This window comes from Durio zibethinus, chromosome 12 (assembly GCF_047325235.1).
Source record: "Durio zibethinus cultivar Kanyao isolate XHJ-2024 chromosome 12, ASM4732523v1, whole genome shotgun sequence".
Lineage (NCBI taxonomy): Eukaryota > Viridiplantae > Streptophyta > Magnoliopsida > Malvales > Malvaceae > Durio > Durio zibethinus.
In genome coordinates this window covers 12185387-12207795 of record NC_143173.1, presented here as the reverse complement: position 1 = coordinate 12207795, position 22409 = coordinate 12185387, and the positions used below count along the sequence as shown (strand labels likewise).

Genomic DNA, 22409 nt, shown 5'->3' with positions numbered 1-22409 from the left:
GAAAACACAAACCAGTAAACATAAAGGAAATCACGCAAAGGGAAGTCAAAAGACAGTCATGAGACTTTAAAAAAAATTTTAGGTTAAAAAAAGGTTTTTTTTGAAATTTTTCTAAAAAATTTCTAGTTTTTCGATAAATTTTTCATTGTCGGTTGAATTTTTCGATGACTTTTCTAGTGTTGGTTGAATTTTTTGACAAGTTTCTGGCAAGTTCTCATATTTCGATATGTTTTCCAATTTTAAACAATTGATTTCCAAAAACCAACCAACATCCGGTGAACTTCCCCAAATTTCAATGAAAATTCCTAGAATCCTATGAATATTCAACTGATGTCCTTGGGTTTGTAGAGAGAGAATGAGAGTAGAGGGAAGTAGAGAGAGAGGGAGCAGAGGAGATCTGACAGAAAAAAATTGAATTAGGCTTTTTATACCCATTTCAAAACGACGCCGTTTTCGCCTTAAACACTTCCAAGATCTGTGTGTTTTTCATTCGGGTCAACCCGACCTAAGCTAACTTGCTTCGCTGACCCGTGTCCCAACCAGACCCTATAGTCGAGTTGAGCCAAGCTTATTTCCTTGGGTCGCGTTTCTGAGTCAATTTTTATGTCTGAAGCAGAGCCATTTCTATTTTTTTATATTTTTATTTATTTTATTTAGTTTTTTTTATGTGTTTTTTTAGTATTTTTGCATGATTAAATATGAGAAAAATAAAAATAATAAAAAATAATAAATATTTTTTTGAGAATAAGTATTAATTATTCCAATGATGAAATTTTTAGAAATTTTAAATGATAAATTTCTATAAAATTTCTAGGTGAGGAATTTTCTCTAAATTTGTCCCAAATGGTGGAATAATTTAGATAAAATTTCAATAACAATAATTAATATTTATTTTCAAACAAAAAAAGAAAAAAATTAAAAAATAAAATTTTTGGTTGAAAATATTTGATAAATATCCAAGGATGAGAATCTTAGAATTTTAAATGGTAAATTCTATAAGAAATCTCTATGTGAGAAATTTCTCTAAATTTATCCCAAATGGTGAAAGAATTTAAATGAAATTTCAAGAAAAATAATTGTCATATTATTTTCTTTAAAAAAAAAAGACAAATAAAAAGAATTTTTAAATAGGCCCAAATAGTGGAGAATTTAGAAATTCTGAAAAAGAAAATATTTTTAATTTGGCCTAAATGGTGGAATAATTAGTTTATTTTCAATAAACAAAAAACCAAAAAAATAATTAAATAATTAAATCCTTTTTCAATGACGGAGTCTCTTTAAGAAATCAAATGGGATTCTAAAATACTCTTGAGGTGAGAAAATATTTTTATGAATTCTACTAGATTGATGGAGAATCTTACGAATTATTTCCAATATTTGAACATTAAAATTTAAAACCATTAGAATCAAGATCCTAGGATAAATTTAAAATAAAGTGGTACTATCATTTGGATGGGCATGTGGAGGTGTTATAACCTTCTTCATATGTAACTGAACTTCTGAACCTTGTTCTAGTTAGCAGACTAGAACCTATTTTTTTAAGGACCCTTAGTCAAGATTATGATCTCCTTAAAAAGGTAGATTTCTTAGGTAGCCAATCACACCTAGTTAAAAAAGATTGGTGTTGACTCCATTTGTTAAGTCTAGCTATAGATTTATGGATCTATATGTTATGATAGACATATTTCAGTTGATGTATAATTGTTATACTTTTCAATTATACTAATTTTTTATACGTGTGTATAACGCAAGTGTAATTTTTATTTCTAAAAATTAAATTTAATAATAATAATAATAAATGCTAATAATTTAATTTTGATTTTGGTATATAAGTAAATTTTGATAATTTTTAATATAATTCTAGTTTTGATAATCTTTGATATGTTTTGCTAACTTCTATTAAAAGTTTCCTAGCATTTGATAAATTTTTAATAATTTTCATTACAATTTTAATACCCTTCAAAATTAGTTTGGTAATTTATAATATAATTTTTTAACACTTACAAATTTAGTAGTTTTTATAAATTTTTTACAACCTCTTTATATAATTTTGGTAACCATTCATATAATTTTGATAATTTATGGTATATTTTTAGTAATTATTAATAAAAATTGTGTCATCATATGTCTAACAATTAATTCTTGCAACAAAGCACGGATTCCATTCTAGTATAAGATAATTTTTTTAATCTAATTACATTATTGCTTCATTTAAATTTAGATTTTTTTACTAAATTTTTTATTGAATAGGTTCATAGTAGATTTATCCTAGCCTTCCAATATGAAAGTTTATCTTCATTTATGCTAGTAAACAAAGTTCAATTTATAACAACTTCAACTATAAAAAGAAGTTATCAATAATTGTTAATTAAATTATAATTAATATATTATTATGTTATCAGTTGTTTAATACTAAATTATTATTGGTTTTTTACAATTTATAAATGATTTACCATTAAATTTATGATGCCCCAATCCCAAATCAAGATAATCTAAGGTTTTGCTATAATATATATCTAGAGAACTAAATCCAAACTTGTGAGGTGACTTTTGTGGGACAAAACCATGAGACTTTGGGGTCAAAGGAAATAATATATCGTAGGTTGGATACGGGTCTCTACAAGTGATATCAAAACAATCACCAATAGGATGAGAGCTAAATGCTCATCGTAAAAGCCATTTCTAGAATCTTACGGAAGCTACGTGCTACACGGTGAGAGCCATCTCTAGAATTCCAACATCTATTATGATTTTGTGATTTGTATATGCTTTGTGTTGGGTTTGCCTAACGTTTGGTGTGATCGATGGATCTGTTTGCTTTGTGTTTGGCTGAATAGGGACGTCAAACTTTAACAGGGGAGTTTATAATGCCCCAATCTCACATCAGGATAATCTAAAATTCTACTATGATATATATATATATATATATATATAAATCTAAACCTAAACTTATGAGGCCCCTTTTGTGAGATAAAATCATAAGATCTTTGGGTCAAAGTGAATAATACCTCACAGGTTGGGTGTGAGTCTCCATAAAATTATTGATAATTTATTGTTAAATTATTGATAACTTATTATAAAGTTATAACTTACTATTAATTTATCAATGATTTACTTTAAAATTATCAATGATTAACTAATTTGACTTATTACTAATTTATCGATAATTTACTTCAAATGTATACGAATTTGGCTTCAAGGATTGTATAACATCAAGTGGGGTGCGATTGAGATTAGTAAATTGCAATTTTGGTATTCGAATTACGGGAATAACAATCCATAATGTTGAATATTTTTCCTCAATTGTTGGACAGTCATCACTCATCAAGAATTCAAGACATCAACCAACCATTTTTAATAAAAAAATGATTTGGTATTATTTACCAAATGATTGTAATTAATTCAAAAATGAATACTTTTTTCATCCAATTATATTTTTTTAATGAAACTTTTTATCAAATAATGAACTCAATTTTGATAATTAGTTTAAGCAAATCATGGAATTATAGTACTCCATAATTTTTTTAAAAAAATTGTAAATTAGAAAAATATTATTTATATACTATACTTTAAAATAATAATGATAAAAATTTCCTAAAAATAATAAATATAGATACGACATTTCAACACACGTAGATATCAAAATTCAAAAGCCAAATAAGTGATCGACAAAAGCAATTAGTCTCCAAGAAAATTCCAACCCTATTTATGGTTCATTAAGAAAAAATCATCTATTCTACCGCATGAATGATAAGCTGCTACTTCAACTTTTACATATTCATATAATAATATCATGATAATTAATATCATATCACTACAAATTTGAGATTAAACTTGATTATTAGTATATTTGTGTCATATAAAACATTAAAACTTATGTATTTGTGTTGTGTTTCACACAAAAATTACATGTCACAATTTGTGTTGATAGAAAAACATAAAATATGTTTTTGGGTTTTATTAAACCCATATATAGTTATTGTTAAAATTTTAAATCGTGTCACATTTGTATTTTTTTCATATTGTATTCATGTCATATTATCATGTCGTATTTTAAAATTTCAAATTTATTTGCAATCAAGGAAAATGTCAAGACAACTTTAGGCTATCAATCTTGAATTTTCAATCTGTAAATTTCAATGTTGAATATTGAGAAAAACACCATCTTTTGTTTTACGACTCAAATTTATTGGATATTATTCTTTAAAAAAAATCTTAAAAGTTCTATATTTTGTTTCAAAGTCCATGGAAGTTTAAAAACTTTTCAGAAACCAACATTCATTCTTCCATACAAATTTGAAAAGATATAAAAATATCTTTCTTTGTTAAAAGACTCTTCCTATGTCGTATTTTAAATTTTCAGATTTATCAACAATCAAGGAAAATGTCAAGACAACTTTAGGCTATCAATCTTGAATTTTCAATCTATAAATTTCTATGTTGAATATTGAGGAAAATACCATCTTTTGTTCTGCAACTCAAAATTATTGGATGTTTTTCTTCAAAAAAATCTTAAAAGTTCTATATTTTGTTTCAAAGTCCATGGAAGTTTAAAAACTTTTTCAGAAACTAACATTCATTCTTTCATACAAATTTGAAAAGATATAAAAACATCTTTCTTTCTTAAAAGACACTTTTTTTTTTTTTTAAGTAATAGCTAAATACATGATAATAATTCTATTCTCTTAAATTTTTTTTATATAAAAGATCACAACTTGAAATAAAAAAAGGTTTGTAAATGTTGGATTCAAATTTTAAACCTGTTATATGTCATTTTTTAAGAATGATAGTATAAATAAATTGAATTAAGCTCTTAGTCCTCCTTCTTAATGTTAGAGCAACATTGAAAAACTGAAATTACTACTTTTGATAAATTTAAAATTTTAAGGAAAGGCTTTAGGGCCTGTAACGATGTCACTTTCCTTAAGGTTTTATTTGCCCTTACTGTATTATTTACTTAGTATGTGTGCAAAAGGGTTGCAATCAATAAACCTTGATGATACAATAAAGCCCAATGACTGACTACATTTTGCACTGACGAAATCAATCCACCAAGTAATCACCGATGTATCACAAGATCACTAAACTTCTATAGAGGTTTTCTGCAACAAAACTTTTATAAAAGAAATATGAAATTTTAATAAAGAGTGAAGTTCTAAAATTTGTTTTTGTGTCTTTTTCAGAAAACTAGAGAGCCTTTTATAAATAGATAAGTGTCATTTTCTACAAACATGATTGTCTATTTTAAATAAACAAAAATTGTCTATTTTTTAAACAGTTAAATCTGTTCGTTTTGAACAGACTTATCTTTCTATTTTGAATAAACTTAACTATCGTCTCTATTTTTTCTTTTCTAATGTAGGATTATTTTTTATATTTTATTTTGAAAATCTCGAATACTTAGTACTTTCATCTTTTGTTTGTTTCATAATCTAAATTGAGGGCTTTAATAATAATAATAAATAGTTAGCTCAAGTAGTAAAAATAGTATACTTCCCTTTTTGTTATTTTGGTTTGATTCAACTAAGAGGTTGTGTGAAAGTAATTTCTCATGAATTTGTTAAACCTAATATAAATATGTATGCTTGATTCGATCCAAAGAAAAAATGTAATAGGCAATGCCTAAAAACTTCCTACCGTTAAATAAAAAAAGCAATATTTTAAATATTAGGTTTTTACTTTTGGTTAGACACTTTATATCACATAACTATTATGCGGATAAAACAATAAAAAATTTTGAGAAAAAATAGGTGAAGCAAAAGAAGTTATGTTAACTATAAATGTAACACCCCTAATCCCACATTGGAAGAATATGTGGATAAGAAATGATATATATGTAGAGATCTAATCCCAAACTTGTGAGGCATTTTTAGTGGGACAAAATCATGAGACATTTGGGTCAAAACGGACAATACCTCACAAGTTGGGTATGGGTCCCACAAATGGTACCAGAGTGGTCATCAGTTGGTGAGAACTAAGTGCTACATCGTGAGAATAGCTAAGTGCTACACGGTAGGGCCATGGTGAGGTATTGTCTGCTTTGAATCGAAGGTCTCACGATTTTGTCCTACAAAAGGTACCTTATAGATTTAGATTTAGATCTTTACATGTATATCATTTCTTATCCATACATTCTTCCAATGTGGGATTGAGAGTGTACAATCTCCCCACTATGTAACACTTAGTGACTCTCATGGCTCCACCGTGTAGTGCTTAGTAACTCCCATAATGTAGCACTTAGTTCTCGTTAACTGGTGATCGCTTTGATACCATTTGTGAAGACTCACACCCAACCTTCGAAGTACTATCTACTTTGACTTGAAGGTCTTACAGTTTTGTCTCACAAAAGGTGCCTTACAAATTTGGGATTAGATCCCTACATATATATCATTCTTTATCCATACATTCTTTCAATATGGGAGTTGAGGCATTATAGTCTCCCCACCTTTAAAGCTTGACATCCTTGTCAAGCCAAGTCTAACCACGGGACCAAGATCATACTAGACAATGGAATTCTAGAGGTGGCTCATCACCATATAGCACTTAGTGACTCCCACAGCCCTACCATGTAGCACTTAGCGACTTCCATGATATAGCACTTAGTTTCTATCGACTGGTGATCGCTTTGATACCATTTGTGAAGACCCGCACCTAACTTACGAGGTATTGTCTGCTTTGACCCAAAGGTCTCATGGCTTTGTCTCACAAAAGATATCTCACAAATTGAATGTGGTATGAACACCTATATTTCATAACCAACTCTAGTACACAATTAAAGGACTTTGTCCCACAAAAGGCACTTCACAAATTGAAGATGGTGTGAACACTTATATCCCATAACCAACTTTAGTACACAATCGATGTGAGATTCTTGGCTACTTCCAAGGATCGTGACATCCTCTTTCACTCTAAAGAAGGCCTACCATCTTTAGTGGCACATCACCTTTAGTACATAGTTGAAGGACTTTGTCCCACAAAAGGCATCTCATAAGTTAAAAGTGGTGTGAACACTTATATCTCATGACCAACTCTAATACACAGTTGAAGATGGTGTGAACACTTATATCCCATAAACAATAGTACACAAGCACCTCACAAGTTTCACAAGTTGAAAGTGGTATGAACACTTATATCTTATAACCAATAGTACATGACCAACTCTAGTACACAATTGAAAATGGTGTGAATACTTATATCCCATAACTAATAGTACACAGTTGAAGGTGGCGTGAACACTTATATATGAGATTCTTGGCACTTCTTTAGAACCGTGACATCCTCTCCCACCCCAAAGAAAGCCCATCGTCTTCAATGGCACATCACTTAATACACACCTGATATGGGATTCTTGGCTCCTCCCTAGGATTGTGACATCCTCTCCCACCCCAAAGAAGGCTCACTATCCTCAGTGGCACATCACTAGTACCCCCACAGCTGGCTCTGGTACAACTTATCACGGGCCAAGACTCAAGCTTAAGGCTTGTGCGACGTCCTCAGTGGCACATCACTAGTACCCTTACAGCTGGCTCTGATACAACTTGTCATGGGCTGAGACTCAAGCTCCAGGCTTGTGCTACTCAAAGACACGAGGATGTCCTCTTTTATGTCCTAGATCAGCTTAAATGTCATGATCCATACCAACTTGTGAGGTATTGTCCACTTTAACCTATTAGACCTCATGGTTTTGTCCTAAAAAAGGCACCCATAGATTTGGGATTAGATCTCAACATATATATCATTCCTTATCAACACATTCTTTCAATATGGGATTAGGGGCATTACAATAAAATTAGTAGATAACTTTTCAATTGAATGTTTGAATATATATATATATTTGGCCATTATGCTTGCAATACATTAATAACAATATTTGTAGTCATGTTTTTGTTTGTTCTTTTAAAAGTCAATCAACTTTATTAATAAAAAAATTTACTGAAAAGAGGCAAATGAGCAGGCCTTTTCCAAATTATACGGATAAAATGCACCCTTCAGAACCTACAAGCAGTTCAAGTTTCTAGATTCTTAGTTTAGCAATGAAAATGATAAATATCAAAAAACAAAAATGAAATAAATTAGAGCCAATTAAAAATAAGGTATTAATCATGATTTTGGCTGTTACTTTGGGAACTTATTTCTATAAACTTGTTCTTGATTTCCTGCAAGCTCCTGCTAACCTCTCTTGTGTTCATTCTATCTCTAGGCTGTTTTGTTGAACATATGACTCCAATTTTAAAGATGGAAACAATTCATTGCTGTAGTTTATCTCTTCCATTATGTGAAAATTCTAGTGGTATTGCAGGATCCAGGATTTCCATTACTTATTCTGGTGTAGCATTCTTTGCAAAATTGTGGAGGTTTGATCCATCCTTAAACATGTCATTTGTTGGTCTTTTTCCTGTAAACTTCTCCAACAATAGGATTCCATCACTACAGACATCCCCATAAGTAGATACTGCCCCTCTGATAGCATATTCTGCACATTGAAACCAATGAATAATAGAGCATACAAAATAGAAAAAAGATCATGAATATTGCAACTGCAATAGAGCATACATATATAGATTAGCATATGTATTGGTAATGAAAAAGTAAATCATCTCTTTGTTATATTAAAAATTTGAGATACGAATTTCATGGTTCATTAGAAAATTTCTTTTGTTGTTGACTATTTGCTTAGATTCATTACTACTAATAGAATTCCAAGTTTCGCTGCCAGCAAGGTGTTTTTTTTTTTTTAAATTGGTATGCAAGCCTATTATCTGGCAACAGAATTGTATTTTGTATATATGTTGAAGTTTTTGCAATCAATTAATAATTGAGTGAAAGGTATGTGCTTATGTTTTGGTTGAGTATGTAAGCTAGAGTGGGAGAATGAAGTAAATACTTGGGGCAACATAACCAATGGATCCTTGTTTACTGATTGAACTAGTTTGATTGTGAGAGTACATATCTGTGCATTCTGTAAGGAATTAGGCAAGATCAAAGTCACTTACGTGTGCATACATATCAACATCAAGAAGAACATTACTTGGTTTTAAGTCACAGTGGATGATTGGAATGTGACAGTGGTGATGTATATATTCCAGTGCAGAAGCCACATTTATGGCAATATTTAGTCTCTGGAAAATATTAAGCTTCAATTGTTGGTTGTGCTTATTAGTTTCTGAATGCAACCAGTTCTTTAGATTCCCATTTTGATTGAACTGGAAAACTAAAGCTCTAAAATAGTTGCCTCTAAAATCCACACTCGAGCAACAGTTTAAGATCTTGACAAGATTTTGATGTCGAATTGTCCTCAAAGCTTCACATTCAGCCATGTAGACCTTGATTGCTCCCTTCTACTGAAGGTTGAGTACCTTGGTAGCAATAAGTCTACCATAATTGAAAATCCCTTTGAACATAGAGCCAAAGCTACCAACACCTATCAAATTTGCTAAGGAAAACCCCTAAGTTGCTTTGTGCAGGTCTTTTACTTTAAGTCCATAAACAGTAAAAAAGTTTAAAATGTTGAACTTTGGCATGTCATTCCATTAAAAATTTGTAAGCCACAATTGCAGATGCTTAAATTATGTGACCATATGGTCATCAAAATCTATTCCTGCAAAATTATAAGGCTTGTTTTTCTTTTTTTTTTTTATCTTTTGAAAATGAAATAATATTCCTTCTCAGGAAAATTCATTAAATTTTAATTTCTCAAATTCAAAAAAGAGGAAGATGCTTTTATCTTTTAATCAAAACAAGAGTGATTAAAATGCAAACAAAATGATTAAAGCAATTAATCCTTTTGTTCATGATTAAACTATTACATCCAATTTTGAATTAGATGCTTTTGTCTTATTCTTTCAGGTTTACTGTGTCTTATCTTCTTACCATTGTAGCCATCTCCCACAATAACATTGCTACTACATATTCATGGAACATTAAACATTAATAATCTTTTTCCCTTCCCCTGGATTTTGACGACCAATTGACCATATAGTCACTTTTATTAATTTATTCAGAAAATACCCTTATCAATTTTTTTTCATCTTAATATCTTTATGAACAATTCTCACAATAAATTATTGCTAAAACATTTATAGAAGAGGAAAAGTTTAGATTCTATCTATGGAGGATGAAAATTATAGACCCCCCTATTGTATGTTATCTGTAACATACATGAGAATAATGGTTAGTTACCCTATGATTTCTTTGTGGAAAAAGAAAAGAAAGAAAGTTTTGATTTCCAAACTCATCTGATAGCCGATGAGTGACAAGATTTGGTTGCTTCTGTGGTTCATGGGTCAATCCTCTCAAATAAAAGCCACTATTGGGAAATTAATAGGACAGAAGCTTTATAAAATTCATTTGTCTAGATTTAAATATAGCTGAATAACATACAAGATAAATTTGGATTCAAACTCATTCTAAATCCAAGAATGTTAAGCAATAAGCACGAGAAAAAAGTATATTATTTATGAAACCTGAAACACTAGAAGTGGAATTTTATTCATCAAATGTAGACACAAGATTAATAAATTAAAGCTAAATCCAATATTCTTACAGATTTGGTCCTTCATTTCACAAAACAAGGGAATAGGAAAAAATGGTTAAAAAGAAGAGAATAACAAACACAAGATTGAATGACTACAGCTGAAGGAAATGATGGTTTTTTCTTCTTTTCCCTTTTTCTTTCCAGGGGAGGGATTGTTTATAGGACAGAATACAGGGCACCAAGGAGTTCCAAATCAAATGTGATAGTGATCAAAATTGCACTTCACACGCCAATGGACCAACTAAGCTTAAGCCATTAAACAACAGCTGCAGTTGAAGAAAATAATGCAAAGGATGTAAAATTTGATAAAAATGTACAACAAATTAAATGTTATAGTTTCTTAGATTTATACCAATAGTAGAACCTCTTGTTCTTAATGATTGAGGTGGAAGCAGCTTGTCTCTTATACTACAAAGCTCAGCAACAACATTAGCTGTAATACCCATTAAAAAAGGGATTATTTTAAGTATTTTTATAAGTAGAGGTACTCTTTATTAAAGAACAGAAAATGCAGAGGACCTATTGATAAATAACCTAATTTTTTAATAGGGTTAACTTAGTCTATAATTTTTGGTCAACGACTAATCGAAAGAAAAAAAAAAGGTCTTATTTCTCCTCTGTTTCTTATACAGAAAAGATAAATCGAAGGATTCTAAGTGAAGGGTAACAACAAATTTTGCTAAAAGAATTGTTTATTAGAGGTGAGTAAATAATTTCCTTCAATTTTTGGAGTGCTGATTGTTAAGTCTTGAGGTATAAATTGTAATCGAGAAACCTTAAAATTTTAGGGTTTTCATTATCCCTCTTTAAAATTAGTTTGAGCAAATAATTTAGACTTTAATTATGATCCAATTAAGTGTTGAGAAAGTTGGTAATGTGATTTTATTGCTGTAAACATAGAAAATAAACATTTGATGGGAATAGAAAGAAAAACTTTTACTTTGTACAAACCTTGATATTTAAAGTGATGCATTAAGGTTATGTTCTATATTAAAAGATTAAATACTGCATGATCATTATATAGTGTTGGAAAGCTTGTTGAGTCTACTTTCTAACGAAACAAATGAAAGTTGAATCCAAGTTTTCTATGAAGAGTTGTCTAATTTTTACTTAAGGATATGTAGGCTATAAGGTAGTAGCATCAAGGTTGAATTATGAAAATTCCTCGTAATTTTTATACAAGGATTTATAGATTAACCATATATGTTTGGAAAGCTTATTGGGTCTACTTTCCAATAGAACAAGTAAAATTGAATTTGAAGTTTCCTATGAATAAATGTGTAATTTTTATTAGAAGGTATACATGCTATTTGGTAATAGCATCTGATATGGATTGCAAAAATTGTTATAATTAATCCATAAAAAATCACAAGATGGGCCATATATGGCTTATGAATGAAATGAGAAAATGAATTATGTTTAAAGAATAATTTTACGATAGCTATGTTTTTACATCCTTGGCAAGTAGGATCATCGGCATCAGAACTAGTTCTATGATTCTGGCTAACAAGTTATAGCAATTAGCATAGACATGATCATACGGCCCTATTAATGGGTTATAGTAATTAGCGTAAGGCCCTGGTTAGTGGGTTATAATAGTTAGCAATGATCATGAGGATGAAATTATCGATATGGCTAATGTCACGGGTTATAGCAGTGACCGTAGTTAACGATAAACGAATGATAATGATGATTTATGATGGATTTTAATGATTGATCCATGATTTGGTTTAATTATGATATTTGAATGATAACATATTTTGTAATTATTTATGAAGTGACATGTTTTGACATCGATTTATGAATTTACGAAATGTTTGATAGAACAATGATCTTTGAAATATTTTGACATTATGATTTGATGAATGTTTTGAATGATCTATCTAATATATATGAAAAGGATGCTTGATCCAATAAGATGTGTGAGCCTATACTTGCTAAGTTATGGTTTGCTCATTCTCCTTTTACTTTTTCTTTACATATGAGTAAGTGATAAGTTTGCTTAGTTTTATGAAAAGCTAGAAGATAAAATGAGAAAGATTACTTAGTCGTCGGAGACAATGTTGGCCAATGAGATCTTATGAAATGATTTTATATTTTTATATGGTTTGTATTTGGATATATAAAGATGTATCATTAGTTAGATTAAAGATATAGATTTTACTTGACAGACTATATCAGTTTATTGAAGAATTTTAGAATGATTAAGAAAGAAGGTTTGGTATTACTTTGGGGTTTACTTCAAGGTAATATGGTCGTGTTATGTCTCGATTTCGGGGCATGATATAAAGTGGTATTAAAGCTTAAGTTGCAATCTTTGGAGAATTTTTAAGAGTTAGATTATGATTTGTAGATTATGATGATATTTTCTTCAAAAGCCTAAGTTATGTTTATTGGAGATTTTCTAAGAGTTCAGGTTATGATCTTTAAACTATGTGAGATGTTAAAGAGCTTATAGTATGATTTTGAAGATTTTCTAAGAACTTTGATTATGATCTTTGTAGATTTCTAAAAAGTTAAATTATGATAATTAGATTAATAATGATTTTTTTAGAATGTAGCTTATGATTTTTGGGTTGAAAGAGATTCTACGAGTATGGTTACGATTCATATACTATGTGGAGATTTTTTAAGAATTTAGATGATGACCTATAGATAATGTGATGATTTTCCAAGGACATAACTTTGATCCATAGACTATAGTGGTGAGTATAAGTAAATGATTTGATGAATTTTGGAGTAGTTAAAGTTTCAATGAATTTTAAGGAATCAATGATTCAATGGATTCTTGGTGTAATTATTTTGGTTGATATTTACATATTACTTTTGGATCATGTAGTTAAGAGAAAGTGTAATTACTTTGATATGGTGCGATTTTATAAGTTGAAGAGATTTTTCATGCGACTTATAATGAGATATATTTTATAAGTTAAAGGATTATTCAAGAGAACGATTTGATCATTGGAGATTTTATAGGTATGAGAAAAAACCTTCGACTTAATGAGGTTTTAAAATTATTTGATAGGTGTTAAGTGAATCCTTGATCATGGATTAAGATTAGAATATGAGTGTACATTGTTGGAATTAAAAGTATAGAATATTAGAGTTTGAATGAAATGATGTTTTAAAATTTTGGAGTAATTATTTATGGGTTATAATCTTTGAGAATTTGTCTTGATGGATTTAGTCCAAAATATGATAATTGTGGTAAATAGTCTAATACACATAAAGAAGGATATTCACTTGATTTGATTCTACATTTTTATTGAGAAAGTATTTAAGGTTTGATCATGTGAGTTAGACATTTGTGTAGTTAATTTGAAGTTTGATCATTAAATTCCTATTTGGGGTATACTGATTTTTTTTATGGCTAAATGATTAATTTGTGGTTATAGTTTCTAATTTAAGTATACTATTGGATTCCTTTGAATTTTATATTTATGGAGATTATTGTCAATTGTGGTACAAGGCTATGTACTTATCTAGATGATTTAGCAAAGCAGTTGTTTTTTAAGGAGTAATCAATCTACAGAAAAATATATATGTTTTGGTTAATGATTGTTTGAAATCTTACAAGTGCAAATAATTGTTAATTTTATGATTAGGTTTTAATAATTAGTGATAATTTTGTGTACTTGGTGATACTGAGTATGTACTTGATTTAGAGAAATTTGGGAAAATTTTTGAAATAATGTGATATATTTAGTTATTGTTTATAACCATACTTTTGGCATGAATTCAAGTATTTGGAGTTTTTATTATTTAAATTATATAAGAGAATTTTACTTAAGGATTATGATGCATAGGTTTTGACTTTGACTTGGAGATGATAGCAATATATTTGGTAAAAGAAAAATTTGAGACATTATGATATTTGGGGGGATTATGAAGAATCAGTTGTTATATGATAATTGGTCTATTAAATTAGAAAGATCAATATTTGAAATTAAAGACAACTTGGGTAACCAAAGATTTACGTTTGAATTTACATAGTATAAATTTATGGATATGATCTATTGCATCGATTTCACGTGTTTTATAATGGTTAATTGATAGAAAATTTCATACTGTCAATGGAGAAAAAAGGAAAATTAAAGTACTATATGATATCTTTTTGGTAACTAAAGGATTTATTGATATTATTATTATTCAACTTTAAGGTTGTATATGGTTATGAATATCCGGCATAAAGCAAATTACATGAAATTTTGTGGACATATGTTTTTCTTGTTATGAGACATGTTAGAAAAGTTAATTTGTTATTTTAGAGTTTTACTAGAATGAAATATCAGAGCATGCAATGAAAGCTTGATTTAGTTTAAGTTAGAAATTCTTGGGCTATTATTAGTCAAAAAAGTGATGAATCTTTAATAAATGAGATTAATGGATTTTTTTTATCAATATTTTGGATAAGAATATTTTGTGTTCCTTCTAGTTTTGGAGGTTTTATCGATGGTAGACATTCTTCTAAGCAATGCTTAAGTCATGACTTGAAGAGAGAAACTTTTTATAGCAATAGTCATAAGGCAAACATTCAATGATTCATTTTAAGGTTTTGTATGGAAATAGATCTAAATCTCAAACTTATTGGGATAAAAATGAGTAAGAAGAAACTTATTTCTTAAATTTATGGATCAAATGGCTAATAAATTTTAGTTCATTAAGGAATGGTTTGCGGACAGAGTTTAAGCTTCACAAGGATGGCACATTAGGCTTTGGGAACAGATTGTGTGTACCAAATAATTTTGAGCTAAAATGAGAGATCTTGGAGGAAGCATATGGGTCTCGATTCACTATACATTCGGAGGCACTAAGATATATAAGGATTTGAAAGAAAGTTTTTATTGGAATAACATGAAAAGGGAAATAACTCAGTTTGTGTTCCAATATCTAGTGTGTTAGCAAGTTAAGGCTAAACACCAAAGACTATCAAGGTTGTTGTAACCTTTGAAGATACTGAAATGGAAATGGGAGCACATCTCTATAGATTATCTGATTGGTTTACTTAGGTCATCAAAAGGGAATAATGCAATATGGGTAGTTGTTGATAGACTCACTAAATCAGCTTATTTTCTACCTATCAAGTCGATTGCTCCATTTGATAAACTAACACAATTATACATGGATGAAATTATCTGATTGCATGGAATCTAGTAAGTATTGTTTCGGATAAAGATTCTAGATTTGTCACTAAATTTTGGGTAAGTTTACAACGAGCTATGAGGACAAATTTAAAACTGAGTACAGCTTTTCACCCTTAGATGGGCAAATGAAGAGACTTAAATCAACATAAGATCATTAAAAGAGTTAGGTAGACAAAAAGAGAAAGGAGTTAGAATTTCAACAAAGGGACTATGTCTTTTTAAAGGTGTTACCCATTAAAAGGTGTTATGTGATTTGGGAAGCAAGGAAAGTTAAGCCTACATTATATAAGATTGCTTGAAATTCTTGATAAGGTCGAAGAAGTTACATACAGGATAGCCTTGCCACCTCAGCTATTTAGTGTGCACAATGTTTTTCATGTGTCCATGTTGAGAAAATATGTCCTAACCTAAACCATGCGGTAGAGTATGAACCTTTCGAAGTTCAAGAAGATTTAACATATTTGGAATATCCTATCCAAATAGTTGATTAGAAAGAACAAGTCTTGAGGCATAGCACTATTCCCTTTATAAAAGTTCAATGGAGCAATCATACACCAAGAGAAGCAATTTGGGAAATAGATGATGATATGAAGAAATGATATCCTCAGTTATTCAAAAATGAAGGTAAATCAAGTTTCGATGACGAAACTTTTTATAAGTTGGGAAGAATGTAATACCTGTTAAAAAAAAGGGATTATTTTAAGTATTTTTATAAGTGGAGGGACTTTTTATTAAAGAATGGAAAATACAGAGGACCTATTGATAAATAACCCAAAATTTTCAATAGGGTTAACTTATTCTACAGGTCAATGACTAATCCAAAGAAAAAAAAAGGGCTTATTTCTCCTCTATTTCTTATACAGAAAAGACAAATCCAAAGATTCTAAGTGAAGGGTAACAACAAATTCTACTAGAAGAATTGTTTATCAGAGGTGAGTAAATAATTTAATTCAATTTTTAAGTGTTAATTGTTAGGTTTTGAGGTATAATTTGTAATCGAGAAACCCTAAAATTTTAGGATTTCCATTATCCTTCTTCAAGACTAGTTTGGACTTTAATTAGGATCTAATTAAGTATTGAGAAAGTTGGTAACGTGATTTTATTGCTGTAAAAATAGAAAACAGAAATTTGATGGGAATAGAAAGAAAAATTTTTGTTTTGTATGAACCTTGATATTTACAGTGATGCATTAAGGTTATATTCTATATTAAAAGATTAAACACTGCATGATCATTATTTATTGTTGGAAAGCTTGTTGAGTCTACTTTCAAATGAAACAAACAGAAGTTGAATCCGAGTTTTCTATGAAGAGTTGTCTAATTTTTACTTAAGGATATGCAAGCTGTAAGGCAGTAGCATCGGGGTTGAATTATGAAAATTCCTCTTAATTTTTATACAAAGATTTACAGATTAAGCCATATATGTTTAGAAAGCTTATTGGGTCTACTTTCCAACAAAAAAAGCAAAATTGAATTTGAAGTTTCTTATGAATAAATGTGTAATTTTTATTAGAAAGTATACATGCTATCTAGCAGCAGCATCTGATGTGGATTGTAAAAATTGTTATAATTAATCCACAAGGAATCATGAGATGGATATAGTTAGAAACCTTATCGAGTCTAGTTTCTAATGCATTAAAAGGATTTTAATTCTGAGTTGGATATCTTGAGATATGGTTGTTTAAGTGAAAGTAGTGCAGGCTGTCAAAATTAGTTACTCAAGTTAATTCTTGTTTAACTTAATTATTTTTGGTATAATTGGTCTTGAAAATGGGTTGATTAATTTCTATTATGTTGAAATTATCTTGAATAGGCCATTAGTTATTTTGGGGGAAAAACTAAATAGTGGAATCGAAAGGAGGTAAGTAGAATCTCATACACTTTACTTGTTTTTGAACCTATGTATATATGCATGTTTCCAAATGAGTAAATGTTTTATTTCTTTATTTTCGATATATGAAAATAGGATCAAGTATATGATTATTTTGTGTTTTTGCTATGTAAATGATGGATCATGTTTGTGAATGAAATGAGAAAATGATTTATGTTTAAAGAACAATTTTATGATAGCTACGTTTTTACATCACTGATAAGTGGGATCATCAACACCAGAACTAGTTCTATGGCCCTGGCTAACGGGTTATAGTAGTTAGCATAGACATGATTATACGGCCCTACTAATAGGTTATAGTAGTTAGCATAAGGCCTTGACTAACGGGTTATAATAGTTAGCAATGATCATAAGGATGAAATTATCGATACAGCCAATGTCACAGGTTATAGTAGTGATTGTAGCTAACAATAAATAAATGATAATGATGATTTATGATAATGATAATCTACGATGATTTTTAATGATTGATCAATAATTTGGTTTAATTAAGATATTTGAATGATAGCATATTTTGCAATGATTTATGAAGTGACATATTTTGACATTGATTTATGAATTTACGAAATGTTTGACCGAGCAATGATCTTTGAAATATTTTGACATTATGATTTGATGAATGTTTTGAATGATCTATACAATATGTATGAAAAAGATGCTTGATTCGGTAAGATGTGTGAGCCTATATTTATTGAGTTATGGTTTGCTCATTCTCTTTTTACTTTTTCTTTACAGATGAGTAAGTGATAAGTTTGTTTAGTTTTGTGAAAAGCTAGAAGATCAAATGAGAAAGATTATTACTTAGTCGTTAGAGACAATGATGGCCAATGAGATCTTATGAAATGATTTTGTATTTTTTATATGGTTTGTATTTGGATATATAAAAATATATTATTAGTTAGATTAAAGATATAGATTTTACTTGACAGACTATATCAGTTTATTGAAGAATTTTAGAATGATTAAGAAAAAAGGCTTCATATTACTTTGGGGTTTACTTCTAGGTAATAGGGTCGTGTTATGTCTCGATTTTGGGGCATGACATTAGCCATGTTCATTCTTTCAGTTGGCAATTCAAAAGAACAGGCAATTCCAATTACAAATATGGAATTCAAGTTCCGAAGAAGTCTGGTATCTTTTTGGCTACTCTCATTGAAAGTATTGTTCATCACTGTTTCTCCTCCAAAACCTTGTTGAAAAAGAGTGGGATCTGTAATCTCAGCCACTCGATTTGGCAAAGCTATTTTAACAAAGTTATGAAGGTTCAGATTCCCTTTAAAGCAGTACCTGCAGCTGCAGAGAATAATGCAAAGAATGTAAAATTTGATAAAAATGTATAACAAAGTAAATGTTATTGTTACTTAGATTTAAACCAATATTAGTACCTCTTGTTCTTAATGATCGAGTTGGAAGCAGCTTGTCTCTTATAGAACAAAGCTCAGCAACAACATTAGCCATGTTCATTCTTTCAGTTGGCAATTCAAAAGAACAGGCAATTCCAATTTCAAATATCGAATTCAAGCTCTGAAGAAGTCTGTTTTCTTTTTGGCTGCTGTCATTTAAAGTATTGTTCATCATTGTTTCTCCTCCGAAACTTTGTTGAAGAAGAGTGGGATCTGTAATCTCAACCACTCGATTTGGCAAAGCTGTTTTAACAAAGTTATGAAGGCTCACGTTCTCTTTAAACATTTCATCAGTGGGTCTTCTCCCTGTAAACAACTCGAGCAAAAGAATGCCATAGCTGTACACATCTCCATATGATGTCACATTACATCCCAAGCCATATTCTGCAATTCATTTGTCAGAACTAAGAGCAACAATTTCAAAACAGATGCAAATAGCTTTCTCACATCAAAGATATTAATTTGTTAAATTAAGTAACATATCTATTTGAAAGAATGCATTCTCTACAAATATGTAGTAGTCCACTTACCTGGCGGGGCATAACCAATTGTTCCTCTGAACCCAAGAGAGCTTGACTGGCTTGAAGTGTTATTTTGTATGTCTGATGGAATGAATTTTGCTAGGCCAAAGTCACCTACATGGCCAACCATTTCATCATCAAGTAGAATATTGCTTGGTTTGAGATCACAGTGAACAATTGGTGTTTCGCAGTGATGATGAAGATACTCCAATGCGCAACCAACATCAACTGCCACATTCAATCTCTGAAAAAAATTCAAGCTTTTTGCTGCCTCCTCTCCTTCATTCATGCCAACAGGTGGATGTTGCCAATCCTCTAGGCTTCCATTAGCCATGAATTCATAAACAAGAGCCTTAAAATCAGTGCCTTGAAAGTCCACACCAGAACATGCTGTTAATACCTTGACAAGGTTTCGATGTCTAACATTCTTTAAGGCCTCACATTCAGCCAAGAAACTCCTGGAAGCTCCATGAATCAAAATTTTAAGTACCTTGACAGCAATAATTGTTCCATTCTCTTCAAGAATTCCTTTATATACGAAACCAAAGCTACCTGTGCCTACTAAATTTGCTGATGAGAAACCATTAGTAGCTTTTAAGATGCTTTGATACGATAACCTTAACAATGGATTTTCTGTATTTGGTTATGCAGGTTGCTTTCTTTTCTTTCTAAACCAAAAGAGAAACATGAGGGAGAAAACCAAAATAACTCCAATAGCAATTATTGATTTAAGTGAAATGGTTGATCTCCCTCTATGTTGTTTCCAGTAATAACAAGTTGGCAAGTGGAACTCAGGAGTGCCTCCACAAAGCTTACTGTTCCCTTCAAGGAATGCAGCACTTAAATTTTTAAAGACTCCAGCAACTGGTACTAGACCTTCGAAATTGTTGTAAGAAAGATTCAAGTAGTGTAAAGCGCCAAATGTCACAAGAAATTCAGGAATTTTACCAGTGAGATTGTTTCTAGAAAGGTCTAAATTTGTAAGACCTCTCAATGAACTCAAAGATGAAGGAATTGATCCATTGAAGAAAATGCCTCTCATCAGTAGTACCTCCAGCCTTACACAATTACCAAGATCATTTGGAATGACAACTGATAACATGTTTTGAGAAACATCTAATTCACTAAGATTTATTAAATTTCCTATTTCAAGGGGAAGCACGCCAGTCAAACAGTTCGAAGATAAGGATAGACCGATAGACAAGGATGATAGTTTAGCTATTTGGGAAGGTATAGGACCACTGAGATTGTTATTAGAAAGATCTAATAAAATCAGATTTTGACATTTGCCTAGACTTGAAGGAATCTCACCTTGAAGATTGTTGTTATTTAGACTCAACTTGATCAACATCTTTAAATTTCCCAATGAAGCGGGGATGGATCCAGAGATAGAATTAATACTTACATCAAATAATTTTAGCTTTTGAAGCCTGCCAATCACAGATGGAATGGAACCTGATAATTGACTTTCTCCTGCCACCAGCACCTCCAAGTTGATTAGATTTCCAAATCCTGCTGGTATTCTCCCCACTATGTTATTGCCTTCCACAGCAAAAATGGTGATAGCAGTTGACAAATTGCTTATGCACTCAGGTAATATCCCTCCAAAGCTGTTGTCAGTGATATCCAAAAATTCCAAGCTGGTGTCACTAGTTAACGAGCAGAGAAAGTTTAAGTCATTTGCTCCCTAACTACCAAGAAGATTGTCAGCAATATTCAAAATTTCAACTTTTCTAGCTTTCGGAATGAAGACATCTTTCCAGTAAATTTGTTTCCCAAGACCATAAGCTGGATGAGGTTAGAGGCATTGGTTATTGAAAGAGGAAATGGTCCATTGAGTTGGTTGAAGCTAGCAGAAAACACTTCAAGATATGGCATGTTGACTCCCAATTGTGAGGGAAGACTACCATGAAAGTTATTGTAATACCCGTAAAGAAAAAAAAAAAGGACTATTTTAAGTATTTTTATAAGTGAAAGGACTCTTTTAATAAGACATGAGAAATGCAAAGGATCTATTGATAAATAACCCAATTTTTTTAATGGGGTTAACTTATTCAATTTTCAATTGACGACTAATCAACAGAAAAATACAAGCTTATTTCTCCTATGTTACTTATATAGAAAAGATAAATCGAAGGGTTCCAAGTGAAGGGTAACAACAAAATTTGCAGGGAGAATTGTCTATCAGAGGTGAGTAAATAATTTCTTTCAATTTTGAAGTATTGATTGTTAAGTCTTTCAGTGTAATTTGTAATCGAGAAACCTTAAAATTTTAAGGTTTCCATTATCCCTCTCCAAGATTAGTTTGGGCAAATTAGTTAGACTTTAATTAGAGTCTAATTAAATGTTGAGAAAGTTGGTAATGTGATTTTATTGCTATAAAAATAAAAAATAGAAATTTAATGAGAATAAAAAGAAAAATTTTTGTTTCGTATGAATCCTGATATGAACCCTAGTGTTTGCAGTGATGGATTAAGGTTATATTTTCTATTAAAGGATTAAATACTGTAATGATTATTATATATCGTTGAAAAGCTTGCTGAATTTACTTTCCAATGAAATAAATGGAAGTCAATTCTGAATTTTCTATAAAGAGTAGTTTTAATGTTTACTTAAGGATATGCAGGTTGCCTAATAGCAGCAGCAAGGAGGAATTACAAAATTCTTCTTAATTTTTATACAAGGATTCATAGATTAAGCCATATATGTTTGGAAAGCTTATTGAGTTTACTTTCCAACAAAACAAGCATAATTGAATTTGGAGTTTACTATGAATAAATGAGAAATTTTTATTAGAAGCTATATAGGCTATCTGGAAGTAGTATCTGACGTGGATTTTAAAATTTGTTATAATTAATCCACAAGGAATCACGAGATGAGCTATATATGGTTAGAAAGCTTATCGAGTCTAGTTTCT

The 22409-nt window shown here is 30.3% G+C and overlaps 2 pseudogenes; both read right to left on the bottom strand.

Annotated features, from left to right (window-relative positions):
* Positions 1-8318: 8318 nt before the first annotated feature.
* LOC111297531 (putative LRR receptor-like serine/threonine-protein kinase At3g47570) lies at positions 8319-10980 on the bottom strand (annotated as a pseudogene).
* Positions 10981-15751: 4771 nt separating this feature from the next.
* LOC111297530 (receptor kinase-like protein Xa21) lies at positions 15752-21370 on the bottom strand (annotated as a pseudogene).
* Between the last annotated feature and the right edge of the window lie 1039 nt (positions 21371-22409).